Below are 25,894 nucleotides of genomic sequence, written 5' to 3' on the forward strand. Positions count from 1 at the left end.
AGTCGGCGATGTCTTCGCTGAATTGGATGCATGGTCCCGGGGGTCTGTAGATGAGGGTGCCTCTGAGGGTGGTCTTGGGGTCGGTGTGTATCTGGAAGTGGAGGTGTTCGGCGGTGGTGAAGGTGTCGTCTGTGCTGGTCGTGATGCGGATGGTGTTCTTGTGTACGATGGCGATGCCTCCTCCGGTCTGGTTGACGCGGTCCCTCCGAGTGATCTTGTATCCGTCCTGGATGGCGATGGCTATGTCGGGCGCTGAGGAGGCGTTCATCCAGGTTTCTGTGAGGAAGGCGACATCTGGTAATGTTGTGTCGAGCAGGTTCCAGAGTTCGACGGCGTGTCTGTGGACGGAGCGGGTGTTGAGCAGGATGCACTTGAGGTGGTTGCTGCTGGTGCTCGGCTTGGCGGGTGCGGTGCTGGTCCGGAGGCAGGTGAATTTGCAGGCTTGGCAGGTGAAGGGTCCGTGGGTGCGTTTCGGGATGGCTCGGTAGCAGGCGGGGGTTCGGCCTGCGTTGAGTGCGTTGAGGGAGGCGGCGTCATAGGTCCATCGTGTGGTCTGGCATCGACGAGAGCCAGGGGTCCTGGCGCTGGGCGCGGTCCAGGCGCGGATGAGCGTAGACGGGTTTGCCTTTGGCGTGCCTTTGGCGCACCTTCGGCGAGCAGTCAGCGCGCACGCTGCGCGTGCTCGCTACGCGTGCGCGTGCACTCCGCCATAAATGGCGAAGTGGGAGGGAGGAGCAGCTGGGAGGCGGGAGTGGGGCGGCGAATGGGAAGGGAGACAGAAAACAAAAGGGGCGGGCGGCAGGGGAGCAGCAGCGGGGAGAGGGCGGGAAACGCGGTAGGGGCAGGACACAGAAAACAAAATACAGAGGCTAAATACAGACAATAAAAACGCAGCAAATACAGAGGCAAAATACAGACAATAAAAACGCAGCAAAATACAGAGGCACAATACTAAATAGCTAAGGACCAGTAACTCAGCTGCAGGGCAGCGGCGAGACTCGGCAGGAGCGGGGAAGCCTGGGCTCACTCACGGGGAGTGTGCACGGTGTGTTGAGCGACCGGCCCAGAACAGGGTCAAGGGTCACTGGACAGAACCTCAATTGTAGAAAAAGCCCTGCTAAGACCCTTACTCTTCTGGTTACGCTTAAAATCCACCCCTGAGCTACAACTGTATGCTGCTGCCCTGGGTGAGGTACATGTGCTTGATCGCTTTCGGAAAATTGGATGGATGAATAAGGTGTAGCACATGAATGACACTTTTGGGTTGAAAGGCACGTGGGACATTAAAGATCAAGCATGTGCAACTTGGGGCTGTCTGACACTCAATTTTATAGAGTTTTAATTGACAGGCGCATTCGAACAATATTGAGAGGCTATTACAATCCCACAGGACAGAAAGCTTAACATGCAATTTGGATTTGGCACCTTTCATGTTAACACCTTCATAGCCTCCTGGCGCCAGCCCCCAACTGCATCACACCTTTGTCCAGGCTGTTGACTCGCAGCCGAGTCAATCAACCATATTTTCTTTGTGTGCCCTTGCTACCAACTAGTAAGAAAGAAGTGGTTGGCTCCGGGTTGCAGGTGGTTCGGTACCCGTTGCCACTGTGAAGCCTTGCACTTGCACAGTATTTTAATAGTTGGTGCAGTTGCCAAATTTCTTGGTAGGATGGGTATCATCAGAAGAACTGTGATGAAACTGCAGTCATTGTAACTTCTTTTAAAGGCCAGTTTTTATATTGACTTGTATATCTATATGACCATCTGCTGGTTTAGTTTGAGAGCTACTTTAGCACTGTGCCCGCGTGATGGGTCAAGCTGTTGCATCTTACATTTTAGACTTATGCGGTCATAACCTATAACTGTCTTACAAACCCATCTAATAGCTTTTATTACTGTTTTAGCAATTTTATCTAAGCGACCACTGCTAGCTGAGCTTGTTCTACTGTTTTATTTTATGTTTATGTTTATCTTATATTTGTATTGCACGCTCAACATTGACATCAATTTTACCTGGTTTACCATTATAAATGAATGAATGAATAGAGGTCTTGTAATGCGCTGACTTAGCCCAAAGGGCATCAAGGCGCAGGAGACAGACATACATAGTCTCAGAAACAGACAAACATAGAGTCTCAGAAAGGCAGAAAAACATAAAATCAGTAGGCCTGGGAAAAGAGCCAGGTCTTTAAAAGTTTGCTGAAAATCCCCAGTGAGGGTTGCCTGGATAGTTCAGGGGGGAGAGAATTCAAAAGTCTGGGGGCCAAGGTGGAAAATGCTCTCCCCCCACTTCGCCCTTTTAAATCTGGGGACAGAGAGCAGATTTCTAGAGGCCGAGTGGAGAGTTCTACTAGGACTGTAGGGGCTAACATGCTAATGTCAAACATTGGTTCACATTACCTATTTTTTTTTTTAAACATATTTTATTGGATGTTTTAGCCATCATACAGTATAAAACTTTATCACATCAACCATATCCATCAAACATGTCCATGTTAACACCTACCTCCCCCCCTAAAGTCCCTCCCCCCCTTATACTCCGTGGTGTGGGCATGTTCAAATTACCATAACCTGCTACAGTATCAGCTGTACAGAAAGCTTTGCACATCATTGTTTATTGTTTGATGATCACATGTATTATTATCCCTCAATCTTCTCCCTCCACCAGCTGATAGTCCCGCAGCGCCTGAACCAGGGCCTCCCACGCTCTTGCCATTTCCAATGCCTTGTCATTATCAACATGTTTAGCTTGTCAGAGCCTTACAACACTCTCACAGTTCGCCCACTTACAGAACTCCGCGCGCCAACGCTTGCTCGATGGGCCCTCCCTCGACTTCCAATGCCAGGTTATTTCTCGTTTGGCTAACAATAGTCCTAGATCAATAAATTTGCTGGTTATTTTAGTTTTGGCTGTGTGCGGGAACCAGTGCTGCAAGCAGGTAGCCATGTCATAGTCCAGTTGTCTATCTGTGATTACGTTCAAGATGGGTCCCTACTTCCGCCCAATAACTCCGGATAGTCGGACAGAGCCACAGCATATGTTCCAGTTCTGCATCCTTCTCAAAACATCTGGGGCATGCCGCATCCTGCATTTGGAAGTATTTCCTAATCTTACCCGGAGTCAGGTAAGCACGATGCAGAATGAAAAACTGCACCTGCTGGAACCGTGCATTCCTGCACCCCTTCCACACCCTCTTAAGAATGTGTTCCCATGCTGTATCCGGGATTGGACGGCCTATCCCTGCTTCCCATTTCACTTTTAGATGGTTGCAATCCATCATGCAGCATCCAAGAGTGGAGACATGTGACTGCTTTAATGGTCCCTGCGGCCATTACAACATATTGGCAGGTTAATGCAGTCATAGGCTCGGTTTGCCCACCCCTCCAGTGCTTACGAATCGCCGCTGTAAACGCTGCGTGAATCAGGAAGCCCCCTTCTGGGAGGCCATACATGTCTCGCAGCACCTGAAAGGGCAGCAGTTCCCCATTAAGTATAAATCCCCCACCATTTGAACACCCAGTTGTTCCCATTCCGACAGAGAAGTCCAATCCCGGCCATGTGGTAGTGCCGTCAGCATTCCCAATGGAATCTCCGGCGCGTACGGGTTGGTTACCCCTGCTTTACGCAGGCATCTATTCCAGCAGAGCCTCAGGGTCCGCTCCTCCATTGTCAGGTCCCTCAGGTCTAGCTTCTGCTGCAGGACTATGTAAAAGAGGACATGTCGTTGTTTCCGTTGTCCACGCCTGTGTTCAGGTCCCCTGAATTCCAGCGCTATACCCTGTGTTAGAACCTGCAGCTGCACTGTCAGATCGTAGAGCTCAAAATCGGGCACAGCCAGCCCGCCTTCCAGTTTAGGCCTCATCAAAGTCGTCAGTGCCACTCGTCTTCTCCCATTGCCCCACAGGAAGCCTATGGTCAGTGACCGCACTTCTTTAAATATTCGCGGCGGAATCCAAATCGGCAAGGTGCGGAAGTAATAAAGCAATCTGGGCAGTGCCACCATTTTGAGTAACTCTATTCTGCCCATCACCGATAGAGGGAGTGTCCACCAGAACGCCATACACCCCTTCAGGGCCTTTATACTGCGCCCCACATTCCCCTCCAGCAAATCTGCGTTATCATGATATATTCGCACCCCCAGATAGGTGAGGCATGCCGGTTCCCAGGTGATCTCACCAATTGACAGCGGTGGGTTCAAACAAAGATGGATCGGGAAGAGACGTGTCTTGCCCCAGTTCACCTTAAGTCCTGACATCTCCCCATAGCGCGACAGCAAAGATGTTGCTCCTTGTAACCCTTCCCCGGTGTTTCTCAAGAAGAGGAGTAGATCATCCGCGAATAGGGATATATATTGCGGCATGCCACACAGCTGTAGCCCTTGGTAAATCAGTCCCGATCGTGCCTGGACCGCAAGGGGCTCTATCGTCAGCGCAAATGGTAGTGGCGACAGCGAGCATCCCTGCCTTATCCCTCTCAGAACTGGATATTGGGTGGAGATTACCTCCCCTAATCGTACCCTGGCTATGGCAGAGGAGTACAATACTGTTGTCCAGTTACCAAACCGGTTACACAGTCTGAACCGTTCGAGTGCCTTGTACAGGAAAGCCCACTCCAGGCTATCAAACGCCTTCTCTATGCCTATAGAGAGGACCGCTGGAGAACCCAGGTCGGGGTGGCCTTCAGCGATAACCCGTAGGAGTCGCCTTATGTTCAAAGCAGTGTTCCTAGTCGGGATGAATCCCGCTTGGTCCTCATGTACCAGCGTAGTCATGTACGGAAGGTGGTTCACATGACCTATGGCAGGACATTTGATACCAGCCTTGGTATGTTATGCTCCATCTTTTTGCCGATATGTAAGCACTTGGCAGTTTTTGTTTCTTAACCATAGGCTGCAGATTACCAATTGTTCCGACTGACAAGGCAATGTAGTTATTAGTCATCTTACACGGCCATCTAAGTGGACAGCAATAGATTTTAGCTACGAGCCACTGTATGCTGTTTTATCTTCTGACTGTACTGTATGCACTCTCACATTTTGGTTCACCAACCAGTTTTTGTAGACCACCAATTGTTCCTAACTTTTAAACCGTGAAGATGTTAATCTCGGCATCAGGATACACAACAAATTTGTTGGTATATTATAGAAGTGGGTTGCTTACAGTTATTGATTATGTACGCCTGCCTTTATTTACCCTGGTATATATACATTGCTTTTTATGGTCGTAATAACTTAACAAAGATATACTAAGGATATATATATATATATATATATATATATATATATATATATATATATATATATATATATATATATATATATATATACAGGTGTATGCACGTATCTTACAGCATTTAAGTGCAATCGTAAACTCAGATACCACATATCCTGTCGCAAGACATATTAAAACAGAACACAACTACAATCTTAATGTTCTCCAGTACTATGTCATAGACAGTGTACCCCCCAACAAACTTGGTGTTAATCGAGAAAGAAAGTTGAGACAACGAGAATCTCAATATATAGTTGAACTCAATACCAAAGCACCGCAGAGTTTAAATTTATCCGAGGATCTGCACAATTATCTATTATTGTTTATAACTATTTATAATTGTTCATAGTTATAGTGGGTTGTGTCAAATTTACCCGCAGTATGTTTACCTACCTGTATATTGATCAGTTTCCTTGACTCAGTTTGAACAGAAAAGGGTAGTAACTCAGTTGATGCCATGGAAGGTTATTTTACATAGGAATTACCATACTTTAGGTGTTCTCCACTTCTGGCAGTACCTAGGGGCTCCCAGGCATATTCAAATTATGAGTCGCTGGTTTTACATTAATGGTATATTGCACTTTTACCTTGTTATTTACATCAGCAGCTAACTGAACATCAATTTGCACTAGTTATCAATTTATTTGAACTTTTTTGCACATTTGCACCACTTATTTGCACTTTAGTAACAGTTCTGCACTTTAGACTCCGACAATGGTTTTAATGAGTCTTTGTTGTGCATAATCAAGGTGACAATGAACTATGAATCAAATGTTTACATAGCAGTATTTCCACTATCAATCAATACTCATTAATTGAAATGTATTTATTTATTTATGGCTTTTTAAGGATGTTTTAACAATTGGCTGTATTTTTTGACTGTATATTTATCAGGGGTTGAGTAGATATGTTTTTATGTACCATTATAAGCCCATAAATTCACAGCATTTGTGCACTTGATAGTTTGTGCTATATAATGGAGTTTCCACTGTGGTTTTTCAAAAAATGAACTCATAGTCAGTTTTTCAAAACATTTCACTTTTTACTACGCATCGCTACCTCTAATAATATTATGCCATTGTTTGTAAACAGAAAGTAACATCCATGCAGTAATAACAGTATTTTTTTATGTCTATCTAAGTTGCGGACTAAGTGTCACATGGTAAAAGGGCATCCAATAACTTCAGCACTTACACGTAGCGCGATCGTGTGACCAAGGCCACTGCATTGGCCAAAACGCGTCATGATAGACTGCATCTGAAACTCAAAAATAAACGCTGCATTGGTATAACCAGCTCACAAAGTTGTCCGTTCCTCTTGCTGTGCATGAATGCACAATGGATATATATATATATATATATATATATATATATATGAACGTAAATTCGTCAAACTGGAGCAGCCGCCCCAGTGCACAGTTATACAATGACGAAGGAACAGACCCAGATTCAGTGCTCAATTGAAGTCTTTATTCTCCAGCAAGCCTACCGCCGCCATTACGCGTTTCGCCTCTTGCAAAGCTTGGTCACATGGCAAGTTGCTGAGAGCAAGTGCCGAGATTTAAAGTGCCAGTGCGCGCGTTATTTTTACACCAGAAGTAACAAACATGGAAAAAATACTTTGTTTCACATGTTTACATTGTACATTTCACCTGTGCATACATACAAGTTATAAAATATGTAAATAAATAAATATTTAAACATTTTAAATATTTTAAAACTGTACCACCTGATCCAATATTTGATCTATTTACATTTACGGGAACATTTCATTGACCTAAACCGGGGGCACGATTAAATCCCCTGCTTATATAGCAGCAGGAGCTGGCATGCCATGCCCACTGGGATATTAACTATTGAACATTGAACATTTACAACAAGCACCCACAGGGGGGGTTGCATTCCAGTGGACTACAGATACCATGAGTCAATGGGTGCTGACGCCCTTCCTGGGCGGGACTTGGTGGTATTTTACCATGTGATCCACTGAAAGCTTGTTGTTTCCTGCCAGCCAAATAGCCTGTGATCAAGGACTCGACAGAGTTTGAAACGCGTCTGGTGACGATTTTGGCATTTCTTCACGAAATGTTTGGTGTGCTGTACCTGCTGCCTTCCGTAATAAAAAGGCATCTAACTCCTCATGTGCGGCTCCTTCTTTTGGGCAACCTCTTTTTCTTCACATGTGCGGCTAGTCCGGCCGCGAAGGAGCCCCGCTGCCTGAACCTGAGCGGATCTGAAGCGCTTGCAAACTCGAGCGCTGTTCCAGAATGAGGGGGCCATTACTGCGGAGAACATAAGCAGCAGGAGCTGGCATGCCATGCCCACTGGGGATATTAACTATTGAACATTTACAACAAGCACCCACAGGGGTTTGCATTCTAGTGGACTACAGATACCATGAGACAATGGCTGCCTTCCGTAATAAAAAGGCATCCAACGCCTCATGTGCGGCTCCTTCTTTTGGGCAACCTCTTTTTCTTCATATATATATATATATATATATATATACGACAAATATTATTTGAAAGTTTTCCATATACTCAATTCCGGGATAAATCCATTAATAAAAAAACGTAAATTTCACACATGATATAATTGGAGTGACTGGAGGATCCTAGGCTGATCCATAAGTGCAAATATATACAGATTTGACTGGTTCCAAGCCTGCGTCAAGTGGAGTATATTAAAGTGCATGAGGGAATGAGGGGAATGGGGATAAAGTGCTAAACCTACACATTGCAAAGTACCCTGTGTATGCAATGCATGAATGCAATATTAACAGTTAGAGATAGGACACTGTCCTTCTATATATCTCTTAAAAACTGTAAAAACATTTGATACTAACATAAGAGAGAGAGAAAAGCGCCGCCACCGCCGAGAGTCACGCAGGGGCAGAAAACGACCTTACCTGATCCAGCCGCCACCGCCAAGAGTCGCAAAGGCATCGGACTCCGCGCCGCTGCTCCGGGGGACTACAACTCCCGGCAGGCCTCACGGCGGCGCGTGCTGAGTGACGGCAGACGCGCCAGAGAGCGCCAACGACTCAGTTAAAGCCAGGAGAAACCCGGCAGAGCGGGGGAGAGAGAGAGAAAAGCGCCGCCACCGCCGAGAGTCACGCAGGGGCAGAAAACGACCTTACCTGATCCAGCCGCCACCGCCAAGAGTCGCAAAGGCATCGGACTCCGCGCGCTGAGTGTCTAAAAAACTTGTTGGAGTTCAGCAAAACAAGATTAACAATTACCTTGTTCAGACTGTTCAGAAGATCAATATGCAAAGGAGGGAGTCATTGGGGCTGAGCCAATCTCCTGATTTGCTTTGTCCGTCCCCATCTACATCTGTTTCTACTTTGACTGATGAAATTATCATGCAAGATGTTCACAGCGCAGCCACTATGACACTATTTCCCAAGTTATACCTGGCACACTGGATAATGCAACCCCGGCTTCTGAGGGTTTGCCTGCTGAGGGCAATACAGATAACAACAATGATAATGATTTTGACCAAGATACACAGTCCCAGGTCTCTGTCCTTGACCAATCCCCTATAGGGCACGCAGCCAGACCTAAACGACAATGCACAAAGAATCCTCCAAAGCGGGGTGGGTTACGCTCAGGGACAAAACGGAAGAGGCCTACTACCCCAAAATGCAAACAAGTGATTCATGTTGAGGATCATCCTATCTGCTCTTTTGAGGAAGCTCTTTTTTATAAAATTGCAGATCTCATTGAGATTAAAATCAATACTATTGTCAAACCGCTCATATCTAAGATTGACAAACTGCAAGCAGAGGTTAAGAAGCTGGGTGGCCTCCAAAACACAGTTGCAAGTGGCATTGAAAATATAACCACGTTAGTTACTCATCTGGGCAATAACTCTAGGGGAGTTGACGCTGGAGGCGATATGGGTGTTGGAGATGGAATAGAACTGCTTGGGGAGAATCCACCGCCACCAATTCTGACTGCTATAAATAAGTGTCCCATATCAGAATGTTCTTCAACAGACCCAACTCCTTCGGCTAACATTCCCCCAGCGCAAAAACAAGTACAAGCTCAAACTTTTTCTACGGACCCCTTGCAATTCATTGTTGAAGCCACACCTGTGGTTTTAGTCCTTGCAAATGTCCCCCCGCTGGAAGGGGGCATAGCGGAAAGTTCTAATTCACTTTGTAGCAAAGCCCTACATTGGCTAACTAGCAATATGCGGCTAGCTCCACGGGGAAAGCATCACCTAGCAAGTGTAATTAAATCAGCAACTAGGGTTCCCTGGCTGGGAAATCGGCCAAAAAAATTAAAAGGGGACTGTGTGGCGGTGAGCTTTTCAAATCAAGACGTTCTTCCCAATATCCTTGCAAATATCTTTCCTCCCCAACGAAGACGAGGTACTGTGGTCCCCCTCACTTTGAAATTCTTTTACGGGGAACAGCAGAACGTATCTTTCCCAAGGACCCCTGCCCCAGGGTGGGATACCAACTGGGATTCTCACTTCAGATGGGGACAAGATTTAAGGAAAAACGCACCAGCTCATCGTCATCAACCTCTAATACACAGCCATTAGAACTGTTTAACCGCTTTGCGCCACTATCTTTTATGGACCAAAATGACTGACTTTCGTCAGGACGAGACAATGACGTGAAGGGACCACAGCCCGCTCTTGGTCCGTCAGCCCAGTCTTCTGCAGGCGCCAGGGTCTGCAGAATTATGAGCTGGAACATCGCCGGGCTTAGAGCCAAATTCAAAGACAAGAACTGGTTGGACATAATCAGGAATTATGATATTCTTGCCTTTCAAGAAACTTGGGAAACGTCAGATTGTTTGGCCTTAGATGGCTATTCTTATTTTTATGTAGCTGCAGACCCCAGCAAAGCAGGTAGAGCAAGGGGAGGGTTGGCTGTATATATTTCACTTGATGTCCAAGGAAAACCCAGACATATTAAGTCTAAATCTAAAAATTGTTTAGTGGTTGAATTGACTTCATCAAACTCCCATCCTATTTTACTTGTTAATTTTTATAATTCTCCGGCCAGTCAATTTCCTACCGAGCATTTGGTATCCTTAGAGGATCTCTTATCCACTTACACTGAGAACAGTTCCTATGGGTATGAGGTGATCCTTATGGGAGACTTTAACATTCATCCATGCCAGGTGGGTTGTCAAAGGGAACCAGAGGAATTTTTTTCTTATTCCTCCTCGCCGCATTTTGAACACACACCAAGCGGTGAGGCTCTGGAATTGCTCTTGGCTACCTTCAACCTTCATGAATCATGTACCTGTTCTAATGATCCGAGGTTACCGACATACGTGGGCAATGATTCAGGCACAATTATAGATTATATTTTCGTATCTTTTAGAGTTCTGCCTGAAGTATTCGTTTATAAGGTAGAAACTTCTGTTTTTAGCGATCACAATCCTGTGATTTTAGAGGTTTTAGCTCAGGGAGTCTTGGGAAATAGGAAGATTGACACATTGTGTGCGACAGATCTTGTGCTAAGAGATCAAAATCGGAGGCTCAAATGGGATCAAGTTACTCCAATAACCTTTTTACAGGAAACTTTGGCAAAGGTCGAAGGAGAAGTTGCCATCTGTTTAGATAATAAAAACCCCAGCGCTACTATGGTTGAGGCCTTTAGTGTTATTTGTCACCAAGTCAATTTAGATTTGACTGTAAAGGCAAAGTCCAATAAGCCAAAGGGCCCCAAATGGTTTGATACAAACTGTTCCAAGGCCCATTCAACTCTCCTTAAGGCCTTAAAGAACAAACCTAGAGACAGAGTGCTGATAGCGTCATTAAGGAAACAATACAACCTAGCTATCAGGAAGAGGAAATCTGAGATAAAAGACGAGGCTTGGAATGATTTGTTACTGCCTGAGACACAGAAAGACAGTGCCAAATTTTGGGCAGTTATAAATCACCCATATTTTGTGGGATTAGATAATCAGAGAGCTGACTGCATTATCCCAGATGAACAGTGGGTTACACATTTTAGCAATATTTATAGTCGCACTCATACCACTACAGAATGTGAAATACCTCACTCACAATCGCTAACTCACATCTCTCCCTTCACTCAGGAGGAGGTGAAACAAGCAATTAACGACACACTCTGTAAAAAGGCACCGGGGCCAGATGGGGTCCCCGCAGACTTTTTTAAGAGCGCTCCTGAACTAAGCTCAAAGATTCTAACTAACATTTTTAATGCTACAAGGGAATTTATTTTCCCCTCTAGCTGGGCAAATTCGACCATAGTGCCAATCTTTAAGAAAGGACAGAGGACAGACCTTATCGACTCGAGTGTTAAAATCCTGGGGAGAGTCCTCTTAGGTAGACTGACACTGATTTTAGAAAGTAAGGGCATTTTATCTAACGCACAATATGGCTTTAGAGCCAAAAGAGGAACCTTAGATCAGTGCCTAAACCTAGAATTAATTTTAAATAAATATGTAATCGCCAAGGAGGGCTCATTGTACATGGCCTTCATGGACCCCTCATCAGCTTTTGACCTGGTCAACAGGACAAAGCTGTGGAGGATCCTCTTGGCCATGGGCCTTGACCCCCCTTTGGTTGAATACTTAGCTGAGCTACACAAGGATCTCATGACTTCAGTCAGAGTCACTAGGGAAGGAAGATGCACTTGTCACTTTAAGTCAGAGAGGGGGGTTAGGCAAGGGTGTATACTTGCCCCCCTCCTCTTTACCCTATACATTAATGACCTTGAGGCAGTAATGACAACATCCCATAGTGACATCCCGCGTGCAGGTGAGACAAAGATACCTGTCCTCCTGTACGCGGACGATGCCGTCCTTTTGGCACGCTCTGGAGTTGCGTTAAACAAACTTCTTTTATCTTTTGGAGTTTTTATGTCATCACTGGACATGAAAATTAATACAGAAAAATCACATGTGATGATTGCTGGAGCCGCAGGCAGGAAAAGAAAGTTGTTAACATTTTACTGTGCGGGGAAGGAGGTCAAGAGAGTCCCTTCTTTTCCATACTTAGGAGTCACTTTCGACGAAAAGGGCACTTGGGGCCCCCAGCTTTTGGTCAAAAGCAGCGCTGTTGCTAGAGCGGCTGCAGGGCTGCTAGGTTTTGCTAAAAAACTGGGCGCCCGTCCCATGGAAAGCATCATAAAAGTTTATAAAGCAAAATGTTTGTCAGTCACCCAGTATGGTTCTGTTATCTGGGGATATACTAGTTCCGCCAAAATACAGAATGTAGAAAATAAATTTTTGAGATCTCTGCTTTCTGTTCCCCAATCAACCTCGACCTTTGCATTGCATACAGAGTTAGGCTTGGGCTATATATCAGACAATTTAAAACTAGCCCCAGTGATTGGCTGGATAAAAACCTGGCTTAACCAGGAGCTTACTTTAAATCATATTATTTTAAAAGACTGTTTAGCCCTGGATAGAGCCCTTAACATCCCATGGGTAAGATATGTGAAAACGCAGCTTACTTTAGCAGGCCGCCCGGAGCTCTTCTCATCTCCAGATGGAATAACTTATGAAGATCTAAAATTAGTCAAAAATACTCTGACAAATTTATATGCCCTGGAGAGGGAAGTTACAGAGCTAAAAAAAACCATGGTAAGGAAACACTGTATGCTCTCCTCTGCTCCAGGAATGGAACCATATCTCCTTTTGGTAACAAATTCTTATCATCGTTTTCTCTTAACGAGATTTCGTTTTGATCTAATTCATTTCATACTGGGCAACTTTAGAACCTGGACTAGACCCGATGATGCTGAACCATGTGACTGTGACCATTTCTCAACACAGGATACGATGCACTTTATCATGTTTTGCGGACATTATATTGAGATCAGAAAAAGATATCTGCTCCCTATTTTACGTAACCAGGGCTTTATTCAGGTAAAACCAGCCCTGCTGTTTTTGCAACTTCTCCCTAATGTTAAAGTAGCTTTTTCTGTCGCTAGTTTTCTAGTTGCAGGAGCACGTTTAAATAAGCATCGCACAAGGCACAGGCACTTTATCTCTGAAAAATGAATTTCCTCTTTTCTCATTTATCTGAATGAATTGTGTTTTAATAAGCCCTTCTTTTTATCTTTTTTAAATATTTATGTATGTTTTCATTGTAAATCTTGTGTTTTCAATATAATGATTGTCTGTTTTAAATTTGTAAAACTTTTTGTGCTCTGATGAAATGGTGATATGTAATTTTGCTTGTTCTTTTATGATTTTCAATAATCGAATAAAGATAATTGACTGACTGGCTGATACTAACATAAAACTACAATATGTAAAATTCCTTATAGCTTAAAAACACCCAGTGTAAAAAAGTGCTAATAAATATCATACAAAATTTAATAAAAGGTGTTTGCTAGATGTTACATTACAATCAGTGTATATTTACAAAATTGGAGAAGGTAAGGAGCTAAGTCTATTGGTGGAAGAGTGGCCAACAAGGAAATTGACTGGCCAAGCAACTGGCTGACTGGATATGTACTATCTCTGGTCACCTAGGAGGGAATATTTGGCCTGCTAGATAACAGGGAACCTGACTATCTAGAGGGATTTGCTCCTAGATTCAATAAGTGTGCTGAAAACTCAGTGTTCGAAGAAGGTTAGCATATCACAAGAAATGGCGAAGATCCTCTGTAATGTTAAGCCCATTCGGCCATTTACTAATATATATATATATCTCCAAGAGGCTCTGTGTTTGCTGGATACTGCTTGCAGTTACCTCTACTCCGGGATACCGGAATTTACAGAGTTCACCACAAACCCATTGGAAGAAGTACGACGGTGACTTTCCTTCTTCGTGTGCGGTACTTACCAGAATCCTGCTGCTGCATTCTGGTACCTGTAGGCGCTGGGGCTCTAGCTGACCACAGGAAGTATATGCACGTGACATTTTCGAGGTGGGAGTGGTTGCAGTCCGCGAATGAGGGGAAGGCTGGACATTTAAACCTTCACTCAATCCCCTCCTTCAAAACATTTTTCCACCCGGCGCTGAAAAGGCAGACATCGCCGAAATGCATCCGCCACCATGGGTGTCAGAATTTCCTCTGTGTGGGCAGTCCATTAAAGCGCTTCCGTCAAACCTCCTCAAGTGTGGCCTTTCCTCTTTCTTCGAAGGAGCTTGTTTGTGATATATATATTTATATATATATATATATATATATACATATATATATATATATATTACCTACTGGCGATAGCCAGTAGGTATATATAGTTAGGATTATTTGTCTATGGAACTTTTGAAAATTCTATGTCTAATAACTTTGGCGTTTGTGGATGGAATCGGCTGAAAATTTCAGGAAAATGGCACATTTTGTTTCTGAGCAGCCCCTGAAAATTTGGGGGGGTTTCGGCAGGGGGGGGCCGAGAAAAAAGGGGGGTCCCAAAACACGTTTTTCCCATGTTAATTTCCATAGGGCCTTTGGCCTCACTTTTAGCTCGAACGGCTGAATGGATTTGCACGAAACTTGGCAAAATTGTAGGGACTGTTAGCCCGATGTGCCTTTGCTAGGTCTCAATATATGTGCTCCAGTGGATTTTGAGAAATTAACGTTCAAAACAAGATATATATCTGTAACAGCGCTCCGGGCTGCGCTCCGGTCCGCTTACTTTTCGCAAAACGGAACTTTGCGATGCGAAGCTGATTGGCTCCCTGGTGTCTGTCAACATTCTAAACAGTCCGGAGCGGCCGCCATCTTATCTCTCGGTAGGATCGAGAGAGAAGAAGAGGTGAAAAACGAAGGGGGAATTTAATGAAAGGGGGCAAGGTATACCCCTCTTGACCCCCTAGGAATGTTGTTGGGGTTATTAAAGGGTCCCGTGGGGAAAATAAAAAAAAAATTATTTTTCACGGTAGAAGCGCTTCACGGGCCGCGAACTGGGCCGCAAACTGGTAGCGAAACGGGAATTCGCCATTTTGTGCTTCGTTTTAATTAAATTACTAGGTATAAGGGGGTGCGGGAGACGTATCCTAATCCCCTATGTTTTCTGAGGGTGGCTGAGGAGGCTCATATATGTTGATACATCTCTTCCAGCGGCTGTGCGTGAGCTTTTTTTTTTTTTGCTGCGTGACGTCTGTTAACGTTCGATTCGATGGAAATCAGGAAGTGTTGACCGCCAATTTGTCAGTGCGATAAAATATTTTGTTATAAATGAATCCTTATTGATAAACATTGTCTGCGCCATCTTGCCTTTTTTCCAATGCCACAATTTTGTCGTGCACGGCAGCCATTTTAGATGCCAGGCCGGTCCCAGGCTATCACCTAGCCCTGCGGATGTAGTTTATGGCCCCAGCTGTAGAGAATCCAGACATGCCAACCCTCCCGATTCAGGCGTGAGACTACTGATTTCAGTGCTAGTCTCCCGCCTCCCGATTTCTGCAAGCAAAAACCCGGGGGAATATTACCAACAACTAGCGATAATTTTTGTCTCTAACTTGTTTAGAGACAAAAATTATCGCTGCACATCGGCGATTTTTATCGCAGATAAACCTTGCTATTAGCAAGGTTTATCGCAAATGCGAAAAAAAACGGCCGCAATGCATGAATATCGCTGAAAAGTCCGCGATATTCATGCATTATCGAGCAAATGCTCTTAGCCATGTTATCCACCTCCCATTGGATAACATGGCTAAGAACTGCTCAGGTCAGGTGTTAGCTTTTGGAGATATTCGCGCTTAGCGCGAATATCTCCAAAAGTTGGTAATAGGAGATAGCGATGTTAGGGACTGTTTCCAGTCGCTAACATCTTGGCACGCCCACTTTGCATGTCATTAGTGATAAATATCACTGACATGCAAAGCGGGGCCCAAGATGGTCGCTATCTCCTTTTAGCTGGCACTAACTGGTGTTAGCGACAGCTTGGTAATAGGGAGATAATTTTATCTCCGCTTTCTTGGCATTTAAAGCCAAAAAAGCGGAGATAAACCCCCTTGATAATATGCCCCACGATTCCTCGGGGGTTTCAGCTGACAAGGCTTGGTATTGTGTTACGTGGTAATTCTTCCAGGAAACGTCAGAGGGTCGATGCAGGGGTTCTAGAAGGGGTGATAAACCATTTAAGCCTCATGAACAAGCGCATGGTCTTTTAAAGATCTGTGAAGTACTCGGGCGGCGGTGTGTGTGTGTCCTCTTTCTGGAGCGGGCGGGGGGGGGGTTGGGGGGGGCACTGCCAGCAACTTGCCAGGCCAGGCAGTGTTCAACACTTGCATCACCCTTTCTCTGCCTGCTATTGCGCTCCATGCTTCGGAAAGGTAAGAAAAAGAACGTGCATTTGAGTTTGAAATGTCCGATCCTGTAGCAGTACACTTGCAAAGCCCACACATGACAATAACCCGATTCAAGGCCCCATTCACCCGATTTTTTAAAAATATATAGCACTCCAACAAAGTAGGATTATAAAACTTTATTAACTTTTAAATATAACGAACGGAACAAAAACTGTAACAAACATTTAAACATTTTTGACAAAAAAAAGCAACAATGGTCAGAAGCTGTCTTTTGTGCGAATAGTCCCAAGGCAGCACAACGTGCTGAGTTCTGGACGGCACCCAGGTGATGTCACCTGGGTGCCGCACTGGTTTTTGGTTTCCTACAATGCAGCTCAGAAAAACAGCGTGGGGCGTCCCGGGTGGTGCGGGGGGAGGCCTCGTCAGTAGCGGTCTGTTGTGCGAATAGTCCCAAGGCAGCAGAACGCGCTGAGATGTGGATGGCAATCATTGGTTCATTTTACTTTTGGTTTCCTAAAGATGGAAGGCTTGGTCATATGACCTAAAAATAACACTTTTCATTGGTTTAGAACATTTTTTTTTCCCAAACGATGAAAGCCCCACCTTGTTTCTGGATGATTCAGACTGAAGCTGGCGTCAGCATGAGAGCACTACCATCTCGTAGCTCCGTTGTGGCCATTCCACGAGCAGACATGGCAGCCGCTCCCCACCAGAAGCCTGTGGGAGTCGAGGGCCCCCAAGACTTTTGTAGAATCTTCACGGCTGAGGGGACGCTTTCGAGAATGGGACCCAAGCCCTATCAGGGAAGCGTCCGAGTTCCAAGGTGTCCCAGGGCCATTTTAGTGGACCAGGCCCAAAACCGAAGAGACGGCCGCCATTTTGAGAGTCCTGTGGCAGCCGCCTATCGCTGCACCGCAAGAGCGGGAGCAACTTAACTACATGGTGAGCGAGACGCTGTAGTCGCAAGAGCGGGCGGTAAACAGCTGAATGGCGGAAGAGGCACAGTGTAGCAAAAGCGGGCGGAATGGCAACTAAAACGGTAAAGGGGCGCCCCACTACAGCGTGTCTTCAGGTCAAACGGATTGTGGGACAAAGTCCAGAATAGAAGAGTCATCAAAAGGCAAAAAGTTCCGCCGGACCCCGGGAGCTGGCCGCCTATGTCGGGGGCGATCTCAGGCTACACCAGTGCTATAAGACTTGGGGAGGGGGTCGGAGCCAAGCGTCTTCTCCGAGTCCGTGCCATCACACCGCCCCTCGGGGGCCTCCGTCAAGCGGTTTAGGGAGGTACCATATAACATTGTTTTCAAATGCAGTCAGGTCCACAAACGACCCTCACTTACTTTGAGAATAGTGAAGCTGCAGTAGGTGGAAATAAGCTTCAGACAGTCTTACAAGCACTGCTTTTGTAAACATTTTTTGATTTTTTTGTATTTTTGCACAGTTTTATATTTTTTTTTTGTTTTTGATGGAGGGGAAACAACAAAGCACAGGCATTGAAAAAGGCTCAAACTCAGAACTCTGAACTATGGCACCCAACATCCAGGACTTGCCATCCGGATCTTGGCGCCTTGTGCTGCTTCCGACCTATTCACACATCGGTCCACTACTGACATCATCTCATAAACCAACGTAATGTAAATAGTTATTTAATAAAATGTTTTACCCTGTTACTTTGCTGGTGTGTTGTCTATATTTTTAATATTTGCATAGGGTTTGTCGTTATTTTGGGCGGGGTGGGTGACGGAGCCGAGCTGTCTTGCAGCCCTCATGGTGTGGCGCTCTGTTCATCTCACTATTTTCGTATTTCTCATGAAGGGTTGTTACTAATGTTTCTATTTTAGCGAGGTCAAAAAGAGATCCAATTAGTGGCCTACTGATTTTGCTCGATTACTTTTATTTTTTACACGATTTTTCACGATTTTTCACTATCTGCAAAGACTAAACAGAGTATTGCGACTTTGTGCTTGTTTGTAAATAGAGAATGAACCAAAGAGAATCAATTGTAAAACAGTAAATGCTTGGATAACAATCAATCAAATGGAGAGACAAGCAGGCACGACGGATTACAACGGGGGTAAAGGCCTGCGTTAACTACTCTTCACTATCTGCAAAGAGAGAGTACTACTAAGAGAAAAGAGGGGAGGGGGGCAGCGTTCAAAGCACATCAGCGTGCATAAACACGAAAAAGTTTTTACCTATCACGTACTTGACATTTTACAGCTTTTGATATTTGCTATTAAAAAACCAATGAAATTCACTGAAAAAACCATAGGTTATAGGCCATATATAGTTAGGAATTAGCATTTACAAAACCTTGAAAATTCACTGAAAAAACCATTGGTTATAGACCATATATAGTTAGGAATTAGCCTTTTCAAAACCTTATTTTACTCACACAAAACCATTGAAATTTCATATATAGTTAGTTCCACTAACTATATATCGCGCACCCGCAATCCACTGCTGATGATGTCACATATTACATCATTCATGACATGGTTAGTGACATCACTGATGACATCACTGATGACATCTCAAATGACATCACTGATGACATCTCAAATGACCTCACTGATGACATCTCAAATGACATCACTGATAAAATCACTGATAACATCTCATTTGACATGACTGATCACATCACTGATGATATAATTCATGTGATAATACCATAAACCTCTTCAGACTCTAATATAACCTTAGATACAATCAGTGTAAACAGATAGTCACAGACTGTCACTCATCCATGGAGTTACTCACACACCTAGTCAGTCATGCAAAAAATCAATCACACCTCCATTTTCTCAACTATACAGTTATACACACCTTACTTATTCAAACATATACTAACACATATTTACTTTACTCTCTTATACAATCCCTGATACATGTTCACAATGATCCATACAGCCACTCACACATTCACTGGCTCTTATGCACAGTTATTTATATATGTCAACTCTCACATGTACTGTGTTTTACATATGTACTTACTTTGACATGTAGCACTGAGATATCCATTCACTCACTAATACACTCATGCACAGTCAACCGCCCATACAGCTGTTTCCACATGCACTTTTGAACCCATACATATAGTGAATCAACTACTCACACATCTATGTACAGAGTCACACACCTGCCAGCCACCCATACACACACACTCAGTTTCCCATACAAATACTTGGACAACCAATGAATAACCCATACAGTTACTCATATAGATACTGATCAACATATGCAGCAGTTTGTAGAACAACAGATATAATGATGCACAAATTAAAACAGTTTAGTCACTAACCCATGCACTCAGTGAGACACATGTAATCACTCACTCATACAGTCAGTCATGCACCTACTAAATCCTTCATCCAGACACTTATACATCCACTCATTCTTCAATATGTAAGACATATTTTAACTTTACAGAAACATACAGTCACTGGATGTTGTCATCAGTGATGTCATCAGTGATGTCATTTGAGATGTCATCAGTGATGTCACTAACCATGTCATGAATGATGTAATATGTGACATCATCAGCAGTGGATTGCGGGTGGAACTAACTATATATGAAATTTCAATGGTTTTGTGTGAGTAAAATAAGGTTTTGAAAAGGCTAATTCCTAACTATATATGGTCTATAACCAATGGTTTTTTCAGTGAATTTTCAAGGTTTTGTAAATGCAAATTCCTAACTATATATGGCCTATAACCTATGGTTTTTTCAGTGAATATATATATATATATATATATATATATATATATATATATATATATATATATATATATATATATATATATATATATATATATAATTAGATCACAGTAAGAGGATTACTGTATGGATCTGGGATAATATCCATAATTGAGATCAAAAATGGTATAATTTGAAACAAGTAATATGATTATTGCCCACTGGAGGGCTTTATGTATTAGAAATAGAGCAAAATGTACTTTAGAGCTCTATTTAGATCTTAACGATGCAGCCCCACCGGATGGTCAGATCGCAATTTGATTACCAGTTACACAGATGTCCTACAATATCGCTAAAAATAATGTTTTGGTGGATTGGATGTAACTGTTATCTAAATAATGATGAATTTTCAATTATTCAGGAGAATGAGTAATGTGACCAAACTGCAACGATTTGTGATTTTATAAAAATAAAGTTTTGCCCTGAACTACCATTACCAGAATGCCTAGCGGCACAAAGTAGGAATTGATGTCAGTAATCATTGTTTGAAAATATAACGACCGGTTTGAGGCATTTGGTTTGTTTATATATATATACACATGTATATATACATACATGATGGTATTATGACCTGTAAAATACTTACATTTTCGTTGTAGATGCATGCATGTTAAAAGCTTAGTAATGCTAAAAATAGTCATTGTAAAGACTTGTGTTGTTATTAAGGTAAGTCATGGTTCAGGCATCGTGGTAAATGCTGAGCTAATATACGTGGTCCATAGAGAAATGGCCCCATGTGATGGCCTAATGATTCCAATAAGAAGGCTTTCAGAGTTCCAGAGGTAGCAGATTCCAAACTAAACATTGCTACTGAAAAATGTCTTATCACATCAAGGTCCTGCCAAAGCACATTCTTCTCAAATTTAAGTTGAACTTCCAAAGTAGAATATGGGAACTAAAAAAGAACCCTTAATTCCAGTGCCTGGGCTTTCTCTATGATGGGACCAATGTCTTTGAAACGGATGTTCGACTGTAAAGAAGAGTAGAAATTAATTTTGGGGAAACAATGCTAAAAACTGTGACACAGTTGGAGGTTCAAGACAGGCAATCAGACACTTGACCCAAAAATAAGTGAAAGGAACTTTTGTCTTATACAATCTTTTTCGTTTTTGACCCCATTATTACACCTTCCAACCCCAAAGAAAGTAACAGAAAGTTATTTGCTCATTTAGTAAATCCACCATTTGCCCTAACGACAGATCCCTCAACCAGAAAAGAAAAGTGTTGATTCGTATGTTTTGACTTGAAAATGACTAGAGATGTTGTAACAAAGTAGGGCAGACAAAGTATGTTGTCGCCTATTTGCGGTGTAGTCCAGCAAAATGTGTCATCTGAATATTGCAGAAGGTACAATAGGAGTACATTCAGTTTTGTTGGAAATAAATACCCAAAATCAAGGATGGCCACTATGTTGTCAGTATGGAGTCTAAAACAGAGGAGATTAGTGTGCATTCCTACTTAAACCTCTGTTAGATTAACATTCTTAGAGACATGAAAGGTCTGTCTCAACCTGATCCTAACCCATGCTTTAAAATATGGGGCAATACAGAGTTAAACATTAAATTAGGAATGCCCATTTTCTTCACTTATATCAGAGTAAAGACCAATCTTCTCCATCAAACATGATTCATACTGAAAAGCAGTACAGTTCGAAACTACTCCAGATCAGCTCGTCATTAACATATGACTTGGGTGAGTTACAAAACACCATGGTGACTATGAGGGCACATAACTTGTTGACTTATGATTCCTATTGTAAGCTAATTATGGCAGCAAACAGTAATAAAGCAGACTGTACTGGAACAGCCAATAGGCCGCTGAGGACTAGACTGCGAAAGTGGGCAGTAACCTCCAAAAGCTGAAATCTATTGCAAAGTAATAACATTTCTGAGTTTTGGAATGGTTACAATGCCTTTATGTTTTTTATTACTACATCTTAACCATGTCTTCTTTGAGAAAGTAATCCACTTGTATCATGAATGAGTGTTTCTCATTATCAGCGATAGTGAGGAGGACTTTATGCACTGGCTAAATCCATCGTTTCAGCATTCTGTCCATCATCTTTTGGTGTTGCTATAGTTGCCCTAAGTGGGAATGGTATGCCCAGACGTGGGTCCTGTGCTTGCTATGCCACTGGATTCAAACTAGCCTGGCTGATGCAGGGTGATACCTGGATACGGGTCCCAGGATGCTTGCATTCCAGTCCCGAGAGGACCTGGCCTGGAAGTTTTGGCTGGACTGTTCCCAGGGAAAGTAGGGTCAAGACTGGTGGCATTGTGAACAAAACAACAAAGGATTTAACCCAGATCTGTTACTGGGTTGAATGTATGAATATATTCAGCATTCAGTTCATCCTCTTTTTGTGTTGCTATAGGAGGATACATGATGCATAGTGGTTGGGTGGTAAATAGAAAAATTGCTAAATCATTGAGTTTTTTGCCCTCATGTCATCATCAGTTAAGACCCAACTCAATGAGTTGAGTTCACACACTCCCACCTGGAATGCTTGATATGTGTACTTGCTGAATGTTTCTCTTCATTTTGTGGGGGTGGGGGGGGGGGGCAAACAAATTCTCAGCAAAACAAAGGTATAAATATAGAACAATTATCCTTTACTTTGCCAGATCACGAAGAATCTCCTCCTTTTCTGGACTTAGATTTCCTTGCTTTCCAAGTCTCACCTACTAATGTAACTCATTGACCTGAGACAATCTAATACCTGAGGTGAGTCAAGGGTGAACCATTTCTTGCAAATTTCCCTTCTTGCAAACAATATCAAGAAAAAAATCTCTTACTTATGTTTCTTTTTTAACTCATCACATTGAAGGAGAGTGGGTTCATCTCACATAGAATTAGACATTGGCTTACCTTGACTTCAAAGTCAGTGATTTCCATTAGGATTTTGCTTACATCCCTCCAAAAAGAAGTCAGGGCTGGACATGCCAACAGACATATGCTTTTTATCTGCCTCTGGCTCAGCACACTTCCTATTTCTTGGAGACTCGGGATTGAACTTAGGCAGTTTTGAAGGAGGTCAAATAAGCTCTATAGGGAGTAAAGAGATGCTTCATTTTTAGTGGCACAGATTTTTCCATTCAGTATAGTAAATTCAAATATACTCGCCATAATTGTTATTTTGCTATCTCTGGAAGATCCTTTTCCCAGTGCGGACATGGAGTCCCATTTTCTTATCTACCAAGGAGATGATTGTCCAATACCCCAAAGAGATCTCTTTCTTTTATTTCTAAATTTGTATGTTTTTTTTCTTCAACCTCCTTAATATACAAGACACCAACAGTAATAAGCACGATCAGTGGCAAGAAACAAATAATACATATTACAATTAATCAGTATACACATTATATAAAATTCATGATGCCAAATAATACATATTTGTAGCACACAAATTGAGTCTACTTCTGTACTCTCATTAATACTTGACCAAGCTGTCAGCTAATCCTGGATCATATTAGAATATATATCTATACTGTGGATAAAGTGCTAAGTGCCAATAAATACACAAAATATCTTAGAACTCCTCATATCAATAAATATCAGCTACATAGATTAGTGTCACAGGGTACATTTCTTTCTCCTTTTTGACAAAGTGCCGTATGAAAAGTGCAAGTGCCTAAGGGTAAGATATAGAAAGTACACAGAATCGAGAGTCTAAAAACAAAACAAAAAGGAATCCACATATTAAAGAATTCATACATTCAGTGCAAAAACAGTGAAGATATCTGATACCCCATACAGCCTCAGATTAAGTTAACCCAGAGCCCACTTGTATTTCGACCTCTTGACAAGGTCTCAAATCTTCCATCCAGTTAGTGACTGAAGACCAGATCCTGTCCCCCCATCTTTTCCTTTTACGGCATATGAGCTTATATAAACTAATCTCCATATTATATATATAGCCATAAATATAGCTCTCCACATTGCAAATGTCGGTGATTCAGGTTTCAGCCAATCTGATGCAATACAGAGTCGTGCTACAGCTGTGGCAATAAAGATCAAACACAATTCTTTCTTTACTGTCACACTATCTTCCATGCTATCTACCAACCCTAATAGCCTCAAAGATGAGGTGAGACAGATCCGCCCTTTAGAAACATGACTTCCAAATTCATCTATTTCATGTAACAAGGATTCTAACAGGGCATGAAAAGAACATATGTGCAATTTCTGCTTGATCTGAGACACAACGTTTGCACTTACCATCAGAATCAGAACCCCAATTGGATACTAAAGCTGGGGTATAATATAAGTAAATAGCAGTCTCAAAAAACTGGCTTTTCAAACTTGCAGCTAATAAAACCTTGTCACAAATTTACAAAGACTCCTGGATACATACTCCTTCCCTTGCTAGCCTGTTTCCTCAATTAGAATACTGAGTATCTAAATCATCTTTTTGAATTTGCATCAAGAGTTCATATATAGCACCTATTCTATACCTTTGTCTAACTGCCTAAATAATTGGGATCTTCTCTATTGATTTTAACTCTTTTTTCTTTTTAAAAGGAAAGTCCAAGTTTGTAGAAAGTAAATAAATTCCACCTTCAATACCCCAAAATATTCCTGAAGCTCCATAAATGAGCAGAGCTGGGTTTCACTATTAAAATTCCCTATTAATCTAATACCCCACTGCCTCCACCTTTCCATCACTGCACCTTGAAAAATAGCTGACAGTAGAAGCAAAGTGGAAGTAGATGTGTAAAAATCTCCAAGCGCCGAATAATCTGTATCCATACCTTATAAGCGCTTTTACTACCTAAAATCTGGTTTTCTTAGAGTAACTTGGCTCTAATATTCTCAGTAAACAATCTTTTGTTTCAGTTTCAAGCTCCATTTCATATACTGTTGGCGTTTCTGCAGCCCCAAACCCACCTGTTTCACCTGTTAACAATATACCCATGTGTTCTATAAAACACGTCCAAGAATACAAGGTAAAATTGGGGACTGACCAACCACCTCGAAGTCTTGGTAAGGTCATATATTTTACTGCTCTTCTTGGCCTTTAGTATCCTCAAAGAAAGCTGAAATAAAGCAACTCTAACTTCAACAGCCAATATTTACTCATCTCCACAGGAATAGTCACCAAAAAATATAAGACCTTAGGTAAAATGCTAATTTGTAATACATTACACCTCCCAACTAATGAGAGGTTTAGGTGGTCTATTCTACCCTAGTCCCTTTTGATTTATCTAGTGTTGGGGCAATATTTCTCTCTACTAGCATGTCTATTTTAGATGTAATTCTAATTCTCAGGTAAATTACCTCAGAGACCCTGCGTTTATCCCTAAAATCTGTTCCCTCAGTACACACAATCCGTGCCTTGGCTTCCTTCAGCTTATATCTAGAAAATGTTCCAAATTGCTGTGCTAGTCTTTCAATTTCATCAAAAGCAGTAATGGGGTCTGGAGTTACAACTGCCTCATTATCTGTGTATGCAAACACTATATTTTACATAATCCTTAATTATACATTCAAGACACAGGCTCCCCTCCAATTTAGCTAAAAACACATTGATGTACAGTGCAAAAAATAGAGGGTAACAAGGACAGCCATGCACTTGTTGCCCTTGAGATATGTATAATCTCGGATTCCAAACCTACTGCCCATACTCTGGCAGTCGAGGACTTTTATAGAGCTTTGATAGCCC

Source organism: Lissotriton vulgaris, chromosome 6 (assembly GCF_964263255.1).
Source record: "Lissotriton vulgaris chromosome 6, aLisVul1.2, whole genome shotgun sequence".
Lineage (NCBI taxonomy): Eukaryota > Metazoa > Chordata > Amphibia > Caudata > Salamandridae > Lissotriton > Lissotriton vulgaris.